The 21928-nt window shown below is 40.1% G+C and overlaps 1 protein-coding gene and 1 long non-coding RNA gene across 2 annotated transcripts in view; one reads left to right on the top strand and one right to left on the bottom strand.

Annotated features, from left to right (window-relative positions):
- Nucleotides 1–21928, top strand: part of MCUB (mitochondrial calcium uniporter dominant negative subunit beta) — a 90640-nt gene that overhangs the window by 46641 nt on the left and 22071 nt on the right.
- The window catches only part of LOC137223500 (uncharacterized), a 28944-nt gene that overhangs the window by 4749 nt on the left and 2267 nt on the right, over nucleotides 1–21928 (bottom strand). Inside the window, exon 2 of the long non-coding RNA XR_010942900.1 lies at nucleotides 3324–3511. This is a non-coding gene — a long non-coding RNA (uncharacterized lncRNA). The remainder of the gene's footprint in view (nucleotides 1–3323; nucleotides 3512–21928) is intronic.

Below are 21928 nucleotides of genomic sequence, written 5' to 3'. Positions count from 1 at the left end.
TGTGGAAGGCTGACTGTAAGTTATGTGTGGATTTTCCTCTGTGCAGAGGGGTCCCCTAACCCACATGCGTTGTTCAGAGGTCAACTGTGCTTCTCTTCCCAGGTCTGAATTTCCGTTCTTTAGTGCAAGAGCTCAGGGGTCCTCACAGACCAATCTAAGCAACACCCTGGAGCCTTTGTCTCCTCACCCGCCAGCTGTTTCTTCAGCAGTTTCAGCTGTATCCGAGGCTGCATTCTTCCCACTGAGAGAGCTGGTCTTGACAAACGGCAGGCCCCTTGCACAGCCCAGCTCTGGCTGGTGCTCTCCTGGAAGTTTCTGTGCCACCAGCAGCTGCATGTTTCTCACATAGCCAATAGCCACAGCCTCTTCGAAGGTGTCTGAATCTCAGCCTTGGGGAAAGAAGCCCCTCCTGAGTCCTCCACTCTTCATCAGCCTAGATGAGTGTTATTAGAGCCCACTAGGATGCAGACGATGAACTCAAAGCAGTACTTCCCTCCATTATAGGAGTTTATAGCAGAGGTCGGCACTCTTTTTTGGTAAAAGGCCAAATAGTAAACATTTCAGACTTTGTGGGCCACATATGGCGTCTGTTGCACCTTCTTCTTCATTTTTTTAAAACAACCTTTAAAATTAAAAAAAAAAAGGCTCAGGGGCCATAGTTTGCTGACCCCTAAATTTAGAGGATGAATAGATTCTCACTTTTTTTAACTAGATAAGTTTAACCTAAAAAGACCTAAAACAGTGAGAATTTTAGATTTATCAGAGACTTGCATAACAATTCACCCCAAAACTAAGTAGCTTAAAATGAAAATAATTTGTTAACTTTCCTGGTTTCTGTGTGGCAGGAATTGAGGAGCAGTTTGGACGGGCAGTTCTAGCTCAGTGTCTCCTGTGAGGTTGCAGGTCTGCTGGAGCTGCCGTCACCTGAAGGCTCACATGTCTGGCTGTTGGCTGGAGGCCTCAGCTCTTTTTCACATTGGCCTCTCCGCTGGGTTCCTTGGACATTCTCATCATGTGCTGCTGGCTTCCCCCAGAGAGAGTGATCCAAGAGACTAGGCAGAAGCTACAGTGCCTTTTATGCCTCAGAATTCACACACCATCACTTCTGTGGTATTGTGTTGGCCACTCAGGTCAGCCCTAATTCAGTGCAGGAGGGCATTACACAAGGGTGTGAATGCTAGGTTGTAGGGATTTGGGGGGACCATTTTGGAAGCTGGCTACCACAAGACTTTTACATGTAATTGTTTTTAAGTGTATTCAGTAATGCTTACTAAGTTAATGGTGTTGACAAGTAGAGAATCTTGCAAACCCAACTCTATTTAGCAATTCAATTAATGAAATAATGTATAATTAACACACAATTACATATAAACAGCAACTTCTAAAATGCTTAATTTTGATAGACTTATGCACAGTAAAAATGCTCTCTACTATCCATTTAATCAAATTCCTCTTAACCAAATCCCACTTATACTTATTCCTTCCATCTGTAAAACATACAGGCATGCTTAATTCTTAAGGCTGTTCCCGTCAATGGAATTGCTGACTTACCAAGAATTAGCTGTTGGTTCCCAAGCATGTTTATTAGTTGTATTTGTTATTGTAATTATGTACTTTAAATGTATATAAACCAAAGAAATATGACTATAAGAGTTATCTCTATGAAAATTAAGTGAAATGCTTTGGACAATTTGATGAATATGAGTTACTCAGATCTGTTGTTGAGTTAGACGTTGGCAAGCCAACAGTGAAAGCCTAGGAACAAAAATCATGAGCATCTAGAAAAACTCTGAACTCTGATTGCTTCTGAGGGGTCTTAAAGGTCTTTCTCTAAAGAAACAGAAACTGGAGGTGTCAGATGGTATCTCATGGATATGGTTTTTGCAGAATACAATCAATGGATTCCCTCTCAAAGGAAAGAATTTAACCTTAAACAAAATCTTGGCAAATGATTGAACACTTATTTGGTTTGGGTTAAAATTAAAATGTTGAAGGTATGTTTGTATTATTTGACATCTTTCCTCTCTACCAACTAACTACTACTTGTGATTTCACTCGATAAGAGGAACAACACCCCAGCCCCCCCATCTTAAACTAGAAAGGACTCTGGAAATGTGTAGTCGGAGACTTATAACTTATGTCCCAGAGGGGCCTACGGGCTTGGGAAGTATCTCTGGGGCCACATATACGGGAGGCAAAAGTGGTGGGCTGGGTTAGGGAGAGCCACAGGGTCGTCCGGTCACTGGGGCTGTGGTCTTCCAGAGCAGTTTCTCATGTGTCTATTTTATATATTCCTCCCGGGTAGAAATAGATTTGGACGTTCAAGGGTTTCACATTTAAAAAAAAAAAATTGAAACCACTTCTCTATTTAACTTATTAATTATACCCTTGAACAGGTCTTGGAAGAAGTTTTGGGATTTGCCCAAGAGAACATAGCTAGAGTGAATCAGTGAAAGAACCAATCAGATAAAAGCCTTAGTGAGCTGATGCCTCTGCGTTACTTTCCTGCTTCACTACACTCTGTCTCCGTAATGGGTTAAGCAGTTTCTGAGATAATTCTTTTTTTTTTTTTTTTTTTTGCCATTCTTTCCTTTACAAGCCTCTTAACCTTATATTGCATTTAAATAAACTTTAACTGCATCTTGCTAAATTCAAAATGTAAGAAGTCTAACGAGCTTTTATATACTGAAATAGTGAACCTCTATTGTTAAAAACGATGCTGTTTTGACCTATGACGGATCAAAAGGAAACTCAATTCTATTTTATTAAATACTTTATTTCATCTTTTCCTGCATCAAACCCATCAGTTCTCTGTTCTCCATTCCCTCACTGTGTGAGTGCCTGCTTCCCATGTTAGGTACCTTGTCCCAGGCCTTTCCTCCTTTACACTTATATCTGTCTTCTAGGCCTAGCATATTCAATGAATGGTTTTTCTCCTCTGAAAGACTGTTGCACATGTAATCTGCCCCATGCCCCTTAGCAACCAGTTACACACTGTTTTTTCCTTCTGAGGTTATGTTTTCTTCACAGCCAGAGGGCTGGCTTCTTGAGGGCACAGACAGTGTTCTGTCCCTCCTGTGGTCCTAAACTCATATTTACTCTGCCATTATGTGTTGGGCTAACTGTCATTGGATTGCATATTATGGTTTCACTGAACCACCTTAAAAAATAATCATCTTTTCGAGATTTAATTAGATTTTTGTGTCGGTTTCCTTTCTGTTTTCTTTCTTTCCTAAAATAAATTACTAGATGCCAGTAAACCTAAAAGAGCATCTTGCCGTAAGATGTGTTCTGCTGTATAGTTATTTTCAGGGGTGACTCACTAAGTAGTGATGATATTTTTAGTTGCTTTTCATTTTTGATCCCCTTGGAGTCTTCTGTCATTGCCAGTTTCTGTTTCAGCACCATCGTGATAGGTGTCAGGGTGTGGTGGCCAAGTGAATGTCAGGCCCTGAGGCTGATACTCCAAACTAATGATGGAGGCAGTATGATGTGAGGTTAGAAAGCAGAGCTGTAAGAGGCAGACATAAAATAGAAATGCATACATTGTATTTTAGGAAGGAGTCCAAATTGAAATATATAATTATAAATTCATAACATTAGAAATGACAGAAGCAAAGAAATACCTGTTAGAGTTTAAATCATCCTGGCTTTCAGTTGAAGTCTTTTGTTTTGCATTTATTTGAATAGAACATAATATTTTACAAGAAATTTTAAAAGAAACTGTAACTATGTCATTAAATACACCTGCAGTGGAATAGATTGAAAGCATCTTGTGTGTTGGTTTGCAGGACTTGAGTGGAGTTGCCAGCAGTGCTACCCCATGGGGCCCCCAGCCTTCTATCATTTCAGACACCCAGGCATCAAAGCCAGGAAGACGACTTGATTAGCTCCATCTGGCTAAACCTCTCAAGTCTTGATTCTCTTCCTTTGAGAGAATTCTTGACAATAATTAGCCTAGATAAGGAGCAAAAAATTGGTAAATGTCCTTATCTGAAAGGCACCTCCCATGTAAAGTTTTTCTTCCTAAATGATTTCTTTCTCTGGGGCTCTATTATACTTTATTTGTTCTCTCCATTACTATACTTACTCTCATTATTCCTGTACTAAATCTGTTATTGTAAAGACTTATCACAAAGGAGAATTTAAATCTCAGTTCAGGAGTCCAGTTCAGATTTAGCTGAGAATCTTGAACAGTAACATGCATATAGGAAGTGCATCGTGCATAAATTAAATGCATTTTCACAGAGTGAACATACCTGTGCTATTAAAACCAGATCAAGAAACAGAATATTACCAGCACCCTAGAAGCCCCCTTGTGCTCCCTTTTAGTCACTGCATAAACCCTGAATTATAACCACCATCCTGCCTTCTAACACCATAGAATACTTTTCCCTGTTTTTGAAATTTATGTAAACGGAATCTTAGAGCATATACTCTTTTGTACCGTTTTGCTTAGAATATTTGTGAGATTCATCCATGTTGTTGCATTGCTATAATATTCCATCTGATGAATATACCTCCATTTATTCATTGTACTGATGATGGAGATTTCCGTAGTTTCCAGTGTTTGCTTATTACAGAGAGCGCTTCTATGAGTGTTCTTAGGTTTGTCTTTTGAGCACATATGCGATTATTTCTCTTGGTTTATATCTAGGAGTGGAATTGCTGGGTCATTAGGTATGTATGTATTTGGAGATACTGCCAGTTTTCAGAGTTGTAGTTTACACACTCACCAGCGTGTTTGGGAATTCCAGTTTGAACACAGATTTAGCCTCAGTCGGATTCCTGGCATGGGAATCTGATCGGCCCAGCTTGGAGCAGATGTCTATTCAGTTGTGATGAAGGGACTGGGGCTCACATATTACAGACCTGGTTTGGGCCATCCTATCATTGCTACACTCTAGGTAGAATGAGAGGCAGTCTTTAGAAAATGGGAGATTGTATGAGCTAGGTAGATATCCTAAAAGATTTCATCATGTATACAAATTAAATGCATGAAGAGAGGCTCGGAATTGGGGATACATATAGCTTTGAATCATCAGGAAAATATTGTAGTTGAAGCCATGTGACTGGGCGAGACTCCCCAAAGAGAATTCATAGAGTGAGGTGAGGGAGGGTAGCATATAGTGGAACTCTGGGAAGCACCAGCATTTAAAGGATGACAAGACAAAGACGCTCTAAAGGAGGCTGACTGAGAGGATGTGACCGGAGATCCAAGGGAACATGGTATCATGGAAGCCAAAAAAGAGAATGTTTCAAGGAGTGATCAAGAGTGACGATTGCTTCTGTGAAGTCAGTGACTAAGGAGTTTTCATTTGCTTCAGAGACAAGGAGAGCAGTAGCCTTCTGTAATAATTTCAGTGAAACGATGAAACAAAAGCCAGGTTGCAGTAGGTAGAGAATGAGTGAAAGCTGAAGAAGTGTAAGACAGCAGATGTGACCAACCCTTTCGACTCACTCAGCTAAGAAGGGAAAAGGCGGATGGAGATGGAGGGGAGACAGTCAGAAGGTAGGAGAGGCTTGAGCAGGCTTACCTGCTGATGATCTAATTGGGAAAAGTGAGGTCTCTAGTGTAGCAGGAAGGGATGGAATCCCAAGCTCAGGGGAAATGTGTTAGCCTTAGGCGGACTTCATCCCTGTAACACTAAGAAGGCAGGGAAGGATGGCTGGATTGGTGCAGAAGTTTGAAGGAGTTTGGTCACTCGGCACATAGCAGATACTCAGTAAATGTTTGTTGAATTAACTGTTGACTGGAAGACTCCATACTTTCAGACATTGTGTACTGCGGTTTCATTTATCAGTTTCCTAAACATGCAGATCTCCGGTGCAAAGAGGTCTGCTGCACAGCTTCTGTCACTCCTGGGAGCAGTCAATTCCACGTCCCCCACAGCAGAGTGTGTAATAGACTGGAATTCTGTGCTTGCTAAAGAAATCCTGATATGTTCCCTTTATATAGCGCCCGTTTGTTTCCCATTATACAACTATCACTTTTGTCATAGAGAGATCTTCAAGTACTTTTGCAATATATGAAGTTGTGACTATAAACAAATATGTGTGATCTACTGATATCTATGGGATACAACTGAACAATCCCTGAAAAGAGGCAATAATAATGGAGTTTACACTTGTGGCTGTGGAAAGGGCAAATTGTAGCACCGCATTATTGTTGAAAACCTCATACTGAGACTAGTGTCACATGGAGTGCTTTTGTAGTAATTAAAGTCCTTCTAAAAATGCTTATATTTGGAAGTACTCTGATTTTGTTTTTCTGTATCAGCGTATCACGGTTGCCTTTCAGCTAAGAAATTTAAATATAAACTGCTACTCCCTGATTTATATTCATTATGCAAATTAGACTAGTTCCTGCTGTTGTCCATTATACTTCAGTATCTCTTCTTCACCCCACGTCAAAAAGTTGTTTCCTTTTATCATAAATGGGTGTTGAATTTTGTCAAAGGCTTTTTCTGCATCTATTGGGATGATCATATGGTTTTTATCCTTCAGTTTGTTAATATGGTATATCACATTGATTTGTGTATTGAAGAATCAACATTGTGACAATGACTATACTACCCAAAGCAATCTACAGAGTCAATGCAATCCCTATCAAACGACCAATGGCGTTTTTCACAGAACTAGAACAAAAAATTTCACAATTTGTATGGAAACAAAAAAGACCCCGAATAGCCAAAGCAATCTTGAGAAAGAAAAACGGAGCGGGAGGAATCAGGCTCCCTGACTTCAGACGATACTACAAAGCTACAGTAATCAAGGCAGTATGGTACTGGCACAAAAACAAAAATATACATCAATGGAACAGGATAGAAAGCCCAGAGATAAACCCATACACATATGGTCACCTTATCTTTGATAAAGGAGGCAAGAATGTACAATGGAGAAAAGGCAGCCTCTTCAATAAGTGGTGCTGGGAAAACTGGACAGCTAAATGTAAAAGTATGAAATTAGAACACTCCCTAACACCATACACAAAAATAAACTCAAAATGGATTAAAAACCTAAATTTAAGGTCAGACACTATAAAACTCTTAGAGGAAAACATAGGCAGAACACTCTATGACATACATCACAGCAAGATCCTTTTTGACCCACCTCCTAGAGAATGGAAATAAAAACAAACAGATGGGACCTAATGAAACTTATTTTTGCACAGCAAAGGAAACCATAAACAAGACGAAAAGACAACCCTCAGAATGGGATAAAATATTTGTAAATGAATCAACTGACAAAGGATTAATCCCCCAAATATACAAGCAGCTCATGCAGCTCAACATCAAAAAACAAAAAGAAGCAACCCAATCCAAAAATGGGCAGAAGACCTAAACAGACATTTCTCCAAAGAAGATATACAGCCTGCCAACAAACACATGAAAGGATGCTCAACATCACTAATCCTTAGAGAAATGCAAATCGAAACTACAGTGAGGTGTCACCTCACACCAGTCAGAATGGCCATCATCAAAAAGTCTACAGTAAATGCTGGAGAGGGTGTGGAGAAAAGGGAACCCTCTTGCACTGTTGGTGGGAATGTAAATTGATACAGCTACTATGGAGAACAGTATGGAGATTCCTTAAAAAACTAAAAATAGAACTACCATATGACCCAGCAATCCCACTACTGGGCATATAGCCTGAGAAAACCATAATTCAAAAAGAGTCATGTACCACAATGTTCATTGCAGCTCTATTTACAATAGCCCGGAGATGGAAACAACCTAAGTGTCCATCGTCGGATGAATGGATAAAGAAGATGTGGCACATATAGACAATGGAATATTACTCAGCCATAAAAAGAAACAAAATTGAGTTATTTGTGGTGAGGTGGATGGACCTAGAGTCTGTCATACAGAGTGAAGGGAGTCAGAAAGAGAAAAACAAATACCGTATGCTAACACATATATATGGGATCTAAAAAAAAAATGGTTCTGAAGAACCTAGGGGCAGGACAGGAATAAAGACACAGATGTAGAGAATGGACTTGAGGATATGGGGAGGGGGAAGGGTAAGCTGGGAAGAAGTGAGAGAGTGGCATGGACATATATCCACTACCAAATGTAAAACAGATAGCTAATGGGAAGCAGCTGCATAGCACAGGGAGATCAGCTCAGTGCTTTGTGTCCACTTAGAAGGGTGGGATAGGGAAGGTGGGAGAGAGACGCAAGAGGGAGGCGATATGGGGATATACGTATACATATAGCTGATTCACTTTGTTATACAGCAGCAACTAACGCAACATTGTAAAGCAATTATGCTCCAATACATATGTTAAAAATAAATAAATAAAATGTGTTGGTTACTCTTAAAAAAAAAGTTATTTCCTCTTCTAAGTCAGGCTGCTGCATCTTTTTCCTTTTCAAATGAGCTAGACTTCTTTTTAGGCCATATTTTCTACTTCTTGGTACTTGACATTTTCTTAATGCATCTAGAATATAAGGTTGGAGCACAAAAATCTTCTATTGCTACCTTAAAGAGATGAAAACAGTAAATTTTTTTTTTTTTTAACTGAAAGGTTGGAGCACAAGAAGCTGCTATTGCTACTTTAAAGGGATGAAAACAGTGAATTTTTTTTTTTTTTTTTTTTTTTTGCAGTACGCGGGCCTCTCACTGTTGCGGCCTCTCCCGTTGCGGAGCACAGGCTCCGGACGCGCAGGCTCAGCGGCCATGGCGCACGGGCCCAGCCGCTCCGCGGCACGTGGGATCTTCCCGGACCGGGGCACGAACCCCTGTCCCCTGCATCGGCAGGCGGACTCTCAACCACTGCGCCACCAGGGAAGCCCAGTGAATTTTTTTTAAACTGATTTTTTCCTTTAGCCACTCTCCCCGATGTATTTTTAGTGAAATGGCATGTAGTAGAGTTATTGTGATATACTCTCTACTAAAATAATTGATTGTTAACATCCAAGAGAAGCAGTATTACTCAAATTTGACTGTATAGGTCAGTTTATTTTACAAGTAACTGATGCTGTCCTGGAAATGTGAGCCCCTGACTGGGTTAGTACAATAGCTGATAGACTTCTCAAGATGGGTCATAAGCAGGATGTAAATTGAAAGGAGGAGCTGGGTTTGGGTTGAGTCAGTCTTGAAATTAATTCTGCATGTGTGGTGGGTTTGTGTAAGATTTTCAGAATGGTCTTTTAATAATATCCTTCTGAGAAAGGGTTGTTGTAGGATAAATATGATAATTTCTCCTTTAAGCTTTACTGACATATGTCAGAAGGATGCCAATTCCCTAAGTAATCATAGTTTCCCAGTGGCATGCAAAAAATGTTTGACCCCTTGTTAATAGGTCACTTCTCTCTGTAAATGGTAATCCTGGTGTTTGTCTAAACCTATTGTTTTTTGCACTGTTTTATTTTGAAACAATTGCAAACTTGTAGAAAAGTTATATGAATGTTTTGTTTCTGAACAATTTGAGAATAAAGTTGTTGACATGATGCCATTCCCTCTGAAGCGCAAGAACACTCTCCAACTTAACCATAAAAGGCCATCACAATCAGAAAACTAACATTACCACTATCTTAATTCTTAGACCGCGTGCAAATTTTGCCAGTTTTCCCAATAATGTTCTCTGTTGCAAAAAGTTCAGAATCACAGTTGTATTTAGCTGTCTTATCTCCAATCTGGAACTGTATCACATTCTTTCCTTGACTTTCAACGATTTTGACTCTTTCGAAGATTACAGTTACTTTGTAGGATGTCTCTGTTTGGGTTTGTCTGGTGTTCCCTTGGGGTTTGATTCAGGTTATACATCTTTGTCAGGAATATCACAGAAGTGTTGCATGTATTCTTTCTCACTGCATGACGTCACTTTTCCCCATGACTGATAGTGTGCACTTTGATCACTTGATTGAGGTGGTGTCTGCCAGACTTCTTCCCTTTGCAGTTACCGTTTTCCCTTCGGTATTAATGCTTTTGTGTGGAGGCACATTAAAACCTTGTAAACGTCTTGTTCCTTATCAAACTTTAAATTCATTTATTTACTTAATTATATCAGAGTGGGCTCATGGTTTCCTATTTTCTTCAATGGATTATAATCTGTTACTATCAGTATTTGTTTTACTGCCCAAATCGTTCCAGATTTGATCATTGAGACTCCCTTCAAGCTGACTGGTGTGTCCTTTTGCTATGTCTCCCATCATTCATTGAGCACTTCCTTGCTTTCCAAGCTCATCTTGTCCTTTCCATGCCCCAGCGCTGGAATTAGCCATTTCTTCAAGGAGCTCTGGTTCCCTTTGGATAAGAATTGTATTTAGAAGCCAAGAACGGGATGCCACATATGCTCATTATTGGGAGTTACTGTTCACAGTCCCCTTCAAACAATTTTTATATATATTTTTTTAATATAAAAATATAAGTATATAAAATTGAAATCTTTTTCATTTATATACACATATACATTCAGTCTTTTTTGAAGTACTATATTTATTTTGTTGGTTTTATTTATTTATATTTTTACATATTAAAAACCATGAATTCATACCAATACTTCCAATTTCATTCCAGTACTACAGGGTTCATTCCAGTTTTCTCAATTTCCATAGTGTAGCTAGCTCCCTTCTTTGACAGAATAAGTCTGGCTTCCATTATTCTTGATATTTTTGCTTATTTGGTAAGTTTTCCGGTATGTGACAGCCTCTCATCTCTGCCACTAGTCCTTTCCTGCATAGATGACTTCCTTACCCGATTTGGGCTCCAACGCCTGCTTCTGAGCCTACCTTCCACGTGGATGCCCTCTTCACTCCCATTCAGGTTCTGCTACCCCCCCAGTAATCCCCCTTACGCTATGTGGACAGCCTCCTTGCCATGCTTAGGTTCCGACACACCCCTGCCAGCTGCCGCTCTGTGTGGACGCCCTCTAGCCACGCTTGGATTCAGACTCCCCACTTCGGGCCACTCCTCTCCCCTTGAGGACCCTTCTCAGAATGAATCTTTAAATTAAATAGACTGAATCCCAAGCAGGAAAATGAAATTAGATCTGTACCTGACACACTTTGGGGAAACTGTAGAACCCCAGAAGTAGAAAGATGGAAGAAAATCTTTCAGAAAGTCTTAAATTTACAGAAGATGTGATAATAGAGGGCAGAAGGCAAAGGAATGTCTTCAAAGTTCTGAGGGGAAGTAACAACTTGGAACTTTATATCCAGTAAACTGTTATTTTCAACAGCATTAAGTTTAAGAGGTTAAAAGATTCTTACTGAAAGTTCTTCTCAGGAAGCATGAAATCGAACACATCAATAAACAGGATGTAAGAAGAAATGGAGAGCAAAATATTTGGAAAACTTACAGATGAATCTAAGAAACAATCACTATATTAAACAACATGAGATGCTAATTTGGGGGTTCTAAAAAAATAAGGTCAAAATAATCCATTCTTAATTGTGATTGATACTGTCTAAGATCCTGTTGTTGTTCAGCCGTAGGGTAGAGAAATTAACTTTACACACTAAGCCAAGTAAGAATGTCTCAGAATATAAACGGCAAACACTAAAAGGATAGAAGAAAAATACAAAACCCATATACTTCCAAACCAATAAAGAGAGATAAAGGAGTCTAAAGAAACAGTTAAATTATTAGGAGATAAGAAAGAAGAAGGAAGCAAAAGAAAATCAGGGTAAACAGAAAGCACAAAATAAGGTGACAGATATGCAAATTTATCTGAACTACAATAAATGTAAACAGATTAAACTCAATAGGAAAAGGACAGAAATTGAATTTATAACATAGACTGAGGGTTTACTACTCATACATAGGCTCTCAGTGAACACACTAATCAAAGTTCTAGTGAGCAAAATTTAACATGGAAGGAATAAGAATGCAGAAGAAATGTTGAACAAGGAAATGGGTAAAATACAAGCATAAAAAAAGAATGAAACTCAGTCATTTTAAACCATATTTTATGTACCACCTACAGTGGAGTTCTGTGGAATGTTTGAAGCAAGCAGATAAACTCCTTGGTTACATAATTGTTTTGCTTTGAAGCTTATCCTTGGGTTCATTAGTTTTCCACCCTGTGGTGCATCATGATTTTTTGTAGAACCTCACACCGAGCTCCAAGCTCTCATTTCTTTTTGCTTCTCTGGACAAAAACAAAAATCAAACTCCTGTATAGCAACTCTCTTTTGCTGTTCTCTTCTGGCTTGTCTCTAGATTTATATTTTAAATCTGCCCAACAAAAATTGCATTTTGTAGCACACACTAGGCAGTTGTCTTAATTAATACTCCAGTCTCTTTCAGGTACTGCATGAGTCATCACTGTTAAAATAAATTTTTCTTTTTGATCTGAGCAGGCCGAGAAGAGTAGTTAATATGCAACATGATTGAAACAAAAGAAACAGGAATAACAGCATATAGCACTTGGCTAGCAACCAATAATAACTTTCACTTACTGACTGTAGATTCTCAGCCAGGCCACATGTTTGTTTTTTTTTTTTGCGGTACGCGGGCCTCTCACTGTTGTGGCCTCTCCCGCTGCAGAGCACAGGCTCCGGACGCGCAGGCTCAGCGGCCATGGCTCACGGGCCCAGCCGCTCCGCGGCATGTGGGATCTTCCCAGACCGGGGCACGAACCCACGTCCCCTGCATCGGCAGGCGGACTCTCAACCACTGGGCCACCAGGGAAGCCCAAGGCCACATTTATATCACTCTAACCACTTGGCATTTAAGCCAGTGATCCTTCGTTCTCTGGACTGACCTCAGCAGAAGCCCTGAAATTACATTCGTGTGTGTGTGTGTGTGTATGTATATGTATGTGTATCCCTCCCTCCCTCCCTCCCTCCCTTCCCTCCTTCTTTCCTCCTTTCTTCATTCAACAAAGAAATGCTTTTGAGAGCAAAATTCTAAAGAAGGATTACAACCCAGAGAGAAGATACTAGACTAATTTGCTTGTCCTACTCTAGTCTGTTACAAAACATATTGAAATAGTAGGGTATACTGACTGAAACATAAATTATTCACAGTTAATAAATTGGTTTCAACATCATTGCATGAATGCAGTTTCTTAAGATTTGTTTGTAATAGAAGTACCTAGTATTTTATCCTTCTGGTTCAGATCACTTGTACCTGGGAGCCTTCTTTACATGGGTTTCAACAGTGTGGAGCTGGTTTTAACAGGTGTTTCTATCTTCCCAGGATCCCTTCTTTCCTCTTCATCTGGAAATAGAGCCCATGGCTCCCCACAGGTGTGGGCACAGTGTGTGATAACCTGAGCCAGGATCCCTTTTCCCACAGGGTGACAGTACAGCGGAGCAGTTTAAAGAGTCGGGGCTCCTAACAGCTTGACAGTGTGCTCACTTATCAGCTGTGTGACTTTAGACAGAGTACTTAATCTCCCTGTGTTCAGTATTCTGATAATTGAAAGATGGGAAATAACCTGCACACAAATGTTTATAGAAGCTTTATTCATAATGGCCAAATTCATAATTGGAAGCATTCAAGTTAAGTTAGTCAATAGATAAATTGTGGTACATCCAGACAAAGGAATATTAAAGCATTAAAAAGAAATGAGCAATATAGACAATAATGTGTTATAATCGCTGAACTTGCTAGGAGACTAGATCTTAATTATTCCCACCACAAAAAAGAAATGATACTTATGTGATGTGATAGAGATGCTAACTATCGCTACAGCGGCAATCATGTTACAGTGTATAAATGCATCCAGTCAACGTGCTGTACACTTAAATTTACAGAATGTTGTATGTCATATATATTTAAATAAAAAATTATAAAGAACAAAGAAATGAGCCATCAAGCTATGAAGGGACATGGAACAAACTTAAATGTGTATTACTAAGTGGAAGGAGCCAATCTGAAAAGGCTACATCTATATGATTCCAACTACGTGACATTCTCGAAAAGGCAAAACTATGGAGACAGTAAAAGGATCTGTGGTGGCCGGGGGTTAGAGAGGAGCAAGGGATGAGATGAATAGGAAGAGCAGAGGATTTTTAGGGCAGTGGAAGCTACTCCCTGTGATACTACGATGGTGGATGTGTGAAAACCCATAGAATGTACAGCACCAAGAGTGAACCCTAATATAAACTACGAACTTTGGGTGATAAAGGTGTTCAATATAGGTTCATGGATTGTAACAGATGTACCACTCTGGTGCTGGATGAAAGGCCAGGAGTATATGAGAACTCTGTACTCTCTGCTCAATTTTACTGTTCTAAAACTGAGCTAAAAAAAAAAAAAGTGGGGGAGAGGCATGCGGGGTTAGCCCCACAGGCTCTCGTTTGCCAACTCCAGTTCTCCAGTGACTTCCTATTATATCAATGTTCAGTCAAGTGATAAGTGAGCACTAAATACATTTGAATGGAAAAAAGATGGGAAGTAATAGTATGTAGCTCATGCAGTTTCTATAAAGATAAGTAAGATACTGCATGTAAAACATTTAGTTATACAAAACAGGGGAGAAGAGTATCCTAAACACAGAACAGCATGTTATGCCCCTGAGATTCGAGAAACTTGTCGTGTTCTAGGAATCGAGGGATGACAGTAGGATCAGAGTAAGGAAAGCAAGGAAGAAGGGGGGAATGAGATGAGATTGGCAAGACAAGCAGTGTCTAGGTCATGTAGCATCTCATTGGCCATGATAAGCTTTTATTCTGTTGAAGTGTGAAGGGGAATCCATTGAAGAATTTTAAGCAGAGGAATGTGGTGATACTATTTACCTCTTAAGAAGATCACTTTTGATGCGTTGAGGAGGGTAGCATGGAGGAGAGCAAGGGTGGAAGCAAACGAACAAGTTTGGAAACTGCTGCAGTAGATAATGGTGGCCTGGACTGGAGCATTAACAATAAAAATGGAGAGAAATGGATGAACTATGTAGGTAGAATGGATGGGTGGATGGAATTGATGGACTCAAGAATGACTCCTGGCTTTGACTTCAACAGCCAGGGAGGTGACGGGTCAGTTATTACAGGGAAAGATGAACCAGAGGAAGGGGTTTCAGGGGGAAATCAAGAGTTTTGTTCTGGATAAATTCACTTTCAGATGTATGTGATTATGTGAGGGGAGGTGTTAGTCAAGTATTGGATGTCCTAGTCTGGACCTCAGGAGGGGTGTGGCTACGTGGTTGAGGGGCTGGAGATAGAAGCCTGTTGGTAGTATGTTGGGGTTTTTTTTTTATTATTATTATTGAGGTATAGTTGTTGTACAATATTATATAAGTTTCAGGTGTACAACACAGTGATTCAAAATTTTTAAAGGTTATATATACTCTGGTTATAGTTATTATCAAATATTGGCTATATTCCCTGTGCTGTACAACACATCTTTGTAACTTATTTATTTTATACATAATAGTTTGTACATCTTAAGATAGGTTGTTACCCCTGTCTTGCCTGCCCCACCCCCGTTGGTAGTTTGTTTGACTGAATGGGAACCTTACACTTGTACGGTGCTGTAAGTCTCAATAAAACTGGAAGAAAAACAGTTTTTTAAAGAGTGAATGGGAGTTGAAGATGAACCAGTGTAGACAAAATGAAAAGTTTGGCCAAGGAGGATGAGAGATATTATAGCATATTTGCTGATTGTATTGAACCTGTAGAGTGTGAGAGGCAGTGATTAAGAGGGAGTTAGGATTCTGAGAAAGCTTTGCCAGGTATAAGATGGAGAACACCTGAGGAGGGATTGACCTTTGAAAATGAAGGTCACTTGACTGCAGCAGGAGGGAAGGAAGCAATGGTGGGAACAGATGGAGTTCTGTAGGTTTTATGGTGGGAAGATGAGAGCACTAAGTGTAAGAGTTGGCCACACAGGGTGGGTACACTGGGCAGGGCTTTCCAGGCAGGGATGGGAATGAGTGTGAAGGCAAGGAAGCGTGAACAGTGTGCCATATTCAAGAAAGGGCAACATGCTCTGCATATCTGAAATAGAGGGTTGGGAGGGGGCCGGTGCTGGTCATGCTAAGGGGAGGCGGGATAAGCGGACAAGAATCAGCTCGTGGAAAGCTTTCTTTGGAGTTGTTTCCCTTTGCAGTAGAGAACAAATAGAGGTTTTTAAATCTAGAAATAGTTTGACTTCATGTAATTTTAGAAAATTGGAGTAGATCTTAATCTGGAACAGATTGGTGGGAGAGGCCAGTTAAGAAACTGTTACAGTGATCTGGGTGAGATGATGAGGATCTAAACTAGAGCAGTGGAGGTGGGGACAGACGCGAGAGGATGGGTTTGAGAGCTCTGTAAGAAGTAGAACTAGGGTTTCCCTGGTGGCGCAGTGGTTGGGAGTCCGCCTGCCAATGCAGGGGACACGGGTTCATGCCCCGGTCCGGGAAGATCCCACATGCCGCGGAGCGGCTGGGCCCGTGAGCCATGGCCGCTGAGCCTGCACATCCGGAGCCTGTGCTCCGCAACGGGAGAGGCCACAACAGTGAGAGGCCCGCGTACCGCAAAAAAAAAAAAAAAAAAAAAAAAGAACCAGTAGGCCCTAGTGACAGTTCAGTTGTAACTACTGGTCTACCAGCTATTTTATGGAATATTAGTTGCTTAGGATAACTCTCTAGTTATCTGCGCCTCTAATCTAATGACTAGTAATTAGTGGTGTGAGTCCATCAAGGAGATCCATGGAGGAACAAGAAAGAGCTTTGTTCAGGAGGTACCTGCGGGCTGACCCAGTGAAGATGTCTGGTAAGCCTGTCTGAGGATGAGCCTCCAGGGGGAAGTTTGTTGCTCCAGGGATGCTCAACCGGGTCTGTTATTGTTTGATTCTGAATCTTATAAAGATTTGCCTCTTTGGGTTCAGATTAATAATTTGGGTGTTCCACTGAGTAAAACATGAAAGGAAGAAAATGTTCCCCCCAAAGTTTGATAATACATTATCAGGATCCTAAAACTATTACTGCTTTATGATCCAGTCATTCTGGAATCTACCCTAAAGAAAAAAAAAATGCAAGCAAAGAACTTCCCTGGTGGTGCAGTGGTTAAGAATCCACCTGCCAATACAGGGGACACAGGTTCGAGCCCTGGTCCGGGAAGATCCCACATGCCACAGAGCAACTAAGCCTGTGTGCCACAACTACTGAGCCTGCGCTCTAGAGTCCACAAGCCACAGCTACTGAGCACACGTGCCACAACTACTGAAGCCCATGCGCCTAGAGCCCATGCTCTGCAACAAGAGAAGCCACCGCAATGAGAAGCCTGCGTGCTGCAACGAAGAGTAGCCCCCACTCGCTGCAACTAGAGAAAGCCTGCGCACAGCAACGAAGACCCGATGCATCCAAAAATAAAAACATAAATTTATATAAAAAAATGCAAACAGATTTACGTGCAAAGATGTTTTGAATCAGTTTAGTTGTAATGGTGAAAGTGAAATACAATATACATAGAAAATAAACTAGAAGGTATACGTCAGTGTTAACTGATAATTCCAGATGATGGCCTTATTGATGACTTTTATTTTTTTCTTTTTGTGAGTCTGTGATTTATAGATTTTTCTAAAATGAGCATGCATTCCTCTCTGACACAGGAAAAAAATTCATAGAAATGGTATATAAAATGGAAATGTCCAACAAAAGGTATATAAGTAATAAATTCTTGCATCTTACATCTGTAGGATAAGTGGCTGTGGAGCAGTTTAAATTACTTTGTTTATGAAAGTTTTTAATGAAGTAAGAAAATGCTTATAAAACATTAATGATCAGCTCTCAACTCTATGATTATATGAGCGTATATATATCTACGGAAAGGCTGGCATAAGTCAGGGGTTGGTGGAATTGGGGATGCTCATTTTCTCTATTTTCCAAGTTTCCACAATGAGCTTTCATTACATTTCTTTTCATCTTTTTGAAAAACTTTCTGATTTCTGTAGGGTTTTTTGCTTCTTTTTTCTACTTTCCTTGAAAAAGCTTGTTCTATCCTTTTTCCTTTTCTACCACTGTAGAAACTGTACTTCGAATGGCTTCCTTTAAGTGTTTAATATACACATACTCAATTATAACTTGCCTAACAAAGTCTTAGGTTTCTCACCATCTTTGCCCTCCTCTGAACGTGACGAGGGTCTTCACAGGTTCTAAGAATCCACTGACTAGAGCATATGCCACATCTTGTTTAGCTTTCCACTTGTTTTAACACAAAAAATGGTTTAAAATTTCTTACAATAAGTAGTTTATTTACCAACATATTTTACGGCTTTGGCTTCGTATTAGTTTCCTAGGGCTTCCATAGTAAGAGTTCCTCAGATTCAGTAGCTTAAACAACAGACTGACTTTCTCACAAGTCTGGAAGCCAGAAGTCCGAGGTAAAGGTGTCGGCAGGGTTGGTTTCTTCTGAGGCCTCTCTCCTGGGCTTGTGGACGGCTGCCTTCTCATTGTGTCCTCACAGGGTTTTCCTCTGTGTGCGCACGTGTCTGTGTCCAAATCTCCTCTTTTTATAAGGACACCAGTCACGTTGGATTAGCGCCCACACTCATGACCTCATTTTAACTTAATTGCCTCTTTAAAATACAGTCACATTCTGAGGTCTTGGGGATTGGGACTCTGACATATGAATTTGGTGGGGAGTTGGGGACACAACTCAGCCCTTAACTGTGTTCTCCTGCTTCTGGGTTTAGTTCCCTTCTCTCTAGGAGGTTCCTTAGCTATGATCTCTGTACATCTGAAAATCTCTTCATTTCCTTCAACCTTAAGTAATGTTCCTAAATATAATGTTTTAGATTGATAGTTATTTTCCCTTAGCACCTTGAAGATATTCATACATTCATTTACCATGTATTTATTGAGCCCCTATAGTATGTCAGGTACTATACTATTCCAGGTGCTGGAACTACAGTGGTCAGCCAGAGAGTATGCTCTCTAGAGGGACAAAATGAAATAGCATTTGTACAGTTGTATGAAGATAAGTTTTCATTTCTCTTGGGTAAACAGCTAGGAGTGGTATTGCTGTGTCACATGGAAGTGTGTGTTTAACTTTATAAGAATACTGCTAAAGGTTTTCCAGAATGGTTGTACCATTTTACATTCTTGCCAGTAGTGTATGAGATTGACTGCTTTTTAAAGGTTTAAAGTTTCTGTATCTTTCTGTGTTGTACCTGGGTGAAATATTGTCTAATTCACTAGTTTTCTTTTCTATTGACTTTATCTAGTCTAGAATTTATTTAGTTCATTAAAGCTGGGTTTTTTACATGTATATAGATTTTCTCCATTTTTGCCTTAGAAATCCCTAATTAGTTGATCCAAGTTACTAATTTTTGTTTTATTTCTACCAGTTTAGTATCATAATTTCTTATTGATTTTCTGGAGGCTGATTCTCCTTTTTATCTCTTTGAAGACTCTAAATATAATTTGTGTTAAAGTCAGTTTTGGACGACTCTCTTATTTTTATTTTCCCTAAGTGGAATTAAGGGAAATCGTCTAAATAAATTGATTGGTTCCTTCTTAGCATTTAATTTCTCATATAGTAAAATTCTGGATTACAGACTCTAAGTAGGAGTTTATTTTTCATTCTGTACTCACCCCTTTCTGGCTAGTAATTTTATATTGCCTCCAACCGGGCTTTTGTGGCCAGAGCTCAGAATTGGTTCTTAAAGTGCCACCTTAAGGTCCCTGTCCGGGGAGGTTGCTGTGATATTGGTGATATCACAGATTAAGTCATCAAATCACTGGAAAGCTTGGCTTGATCTTGCCATGGGCTACTTTAGTCTGTCCTACCCAAAAAGAGTCAAACTCTTAGTTACGTCTTCTGTTCTGGACTATTAACAGATAATTTTTGGGAAAAGGTAAAAATACGACTCTCATACAGTTATAAGAATGAACATGCATCAAAGAATTTATTTTACTCTTATGATATGAAGGAAACCAGGCAGATGTAATATCCAGTTAAAAGGAAAAATCAAAACAGCACAAATTTATGTGGAGAAAAGAATGTTAAGATGAATGCAGGTAGAGATAAAACCAGTGTTTGGGTTAGTGTGGGGTGTCAATTACATCACTGCCAGATTGGACAAAAGTGACATACCTGTCAGTTACCTACAGCTCACAAGCAGTTCCAAAATGGCTTCAGACCAGTGAACAGGACTAGAACGTGATAACTTGAAAAAGTGTGCTGTGCACTACGTACAACAGTCAAGACATGGAAACAACCTGAGTGTCCATCGACAGAGGAATGGATAAAGATGTGGTGCATATATACAGTGGAGTATTACCCAGACATTTCTCCAAAGAAGATATACAGATGGCCAAGAGGCACATGAAAAGATGCTTAACATCACTAGTTATTAGAGAAATGCAAGTCAAAACTACAGTGAGATATCACCTCACACCAGTCAGAATGGCCATCATCAAAAAAGCTGCAAACAATAAATGCTGGAGAGGGCATGGAGAAAAGGGAACCCTCCTACACTGGTAGGAATGTAAATTGGTACAGCCACTATGGAGAACAGTATGGAGGTTCCTTAAAAAACTGAAAATAGAGCCAGCGTATGATCCAGCAATCCCAGTCTTGGGTATACGTCCAGAGGAAAACATGGTTCGGAAGGATACATGCACCTCAATGTTCATCGCCACTGTTTACAACAGCCAAGACGTGGAAGCAACCTGAATGTCCACTGACAGATAAGTAGGTACATGTATATGATGAAATATTACTCAGCCATTAAAAAGAATGAAATAATGCCATTTGCAGCAAAATGGATGGACCTGGAGATTATCGTACTAAGTGAAGTAAGTCAGACAGAGAAAGACAAATATCATAAGATATCACTTATATGTGGAATCTAATAAAGAAAAGATACAAATGAACTTATCTACAAAACAGAAACAGACTTAGAGAATGAATTATCAAATTTATCATTACCAGGGGAAGGGGTGGGGGAAGGGATAGATTGAGAGTTTGGGATTGACATGTACACACTGCTGTATTTAAAATAAAATGCCTTTCCTGAAAAGAAAAAAGTCTACAAATAACAAATGCTGGAGAGGGTGTGGTGAAAAGGGAGCCCTCCTACACTGGTGGTGGGAATGTAAGTTGGTAAAGCCACTGTGGAGAACAGTATGGAGGTTCCTCAGAAAACTGAAAATAGAATTACCATATGATCCAGCAACCCCACTCCTGCGTATATATCCAGATGAAATTATAATTCAAAAAGATACATGGGGCTTCCCTGGTGGCGCAGTGGTTGAGAATCTGCCTGCCAATGCAGGGGACACGGGTTCGAGCCCTGGTCTGGGAAGATCCCACATGCCGCAGAGCAACTGGGCCCGTGGGCCACAATTACTGAGCCTGCGCGTCTGGAGCCTGTGCTCCGCAACAAGAGAGGCCGTGATAGTGAGAGGCCCGCGCACCGCGATGAAGAGCGGCCCCCGCTTGCCACAACTAGAGAAAGCCCTCGCACAGAAATGAAGACCCAACACAGCCATAAATAAAAAATAAATAAAGCAAAACTGTCAACAAGTAAAAATAAAATAAACACTATAAAAAAAAAAAGATACATGCACCCGTATGTTCATAGCAGCACTATTTACAATAGCCAAGACGTGAAAACAACCTAAATGTCCATCAGCAGATGAATGGATAAAGAAGATGTGGTACATATGCACAGTGGAATACTACTCAGCCATAAAAAATGAAATAATGCCGTTTGCAGAAACAATGGATGCAGCTAGAGATTATAATACTAAGTGAAGTAAGTCAGAAGGAGAAAGACAAATACCGTATGATATCACTTATATGTGGAATGAACATATATGTGGAATGAACATTCTTTTCTTTCCCTTTCCCTTTCCTTTCTGCCAAACTCGTCCCCTTCTTTTTCTCACAACCCGTTTCTTCCCGAACCCTCTGCCTGTCAAAGATCACGGCAGCTGGTATGTCTTGAAGCTGGAATTCCAGCTTAGTTCTGATAGCAAAGCCTGTGCCCTTCGCACTCAACCATCATGACTCTGCAGGAAGACTTAGGAAATGGCCTTTGAGCT

The sequence above is a fragment of the Pseudorca crassidens genome, chromosome 4, assembly GCF_039906515.1.
Source record: "Pseudorca crassidens isolate mPseCra1 chromosome 4, mPseCra1.hap1, whole genome shotgun sequence".
NCBI lineage: Eukaryota > Metazoa > Chordata > Mammalia > Artiodactyla > Delphinidae > Pseudorca > Pseudorca crassidens.
The sequence above is the reverse complement of the archived record's forward strand: the minus strand, read 5'-3'. Positions and strand labels throughout refer to the sequence as shown.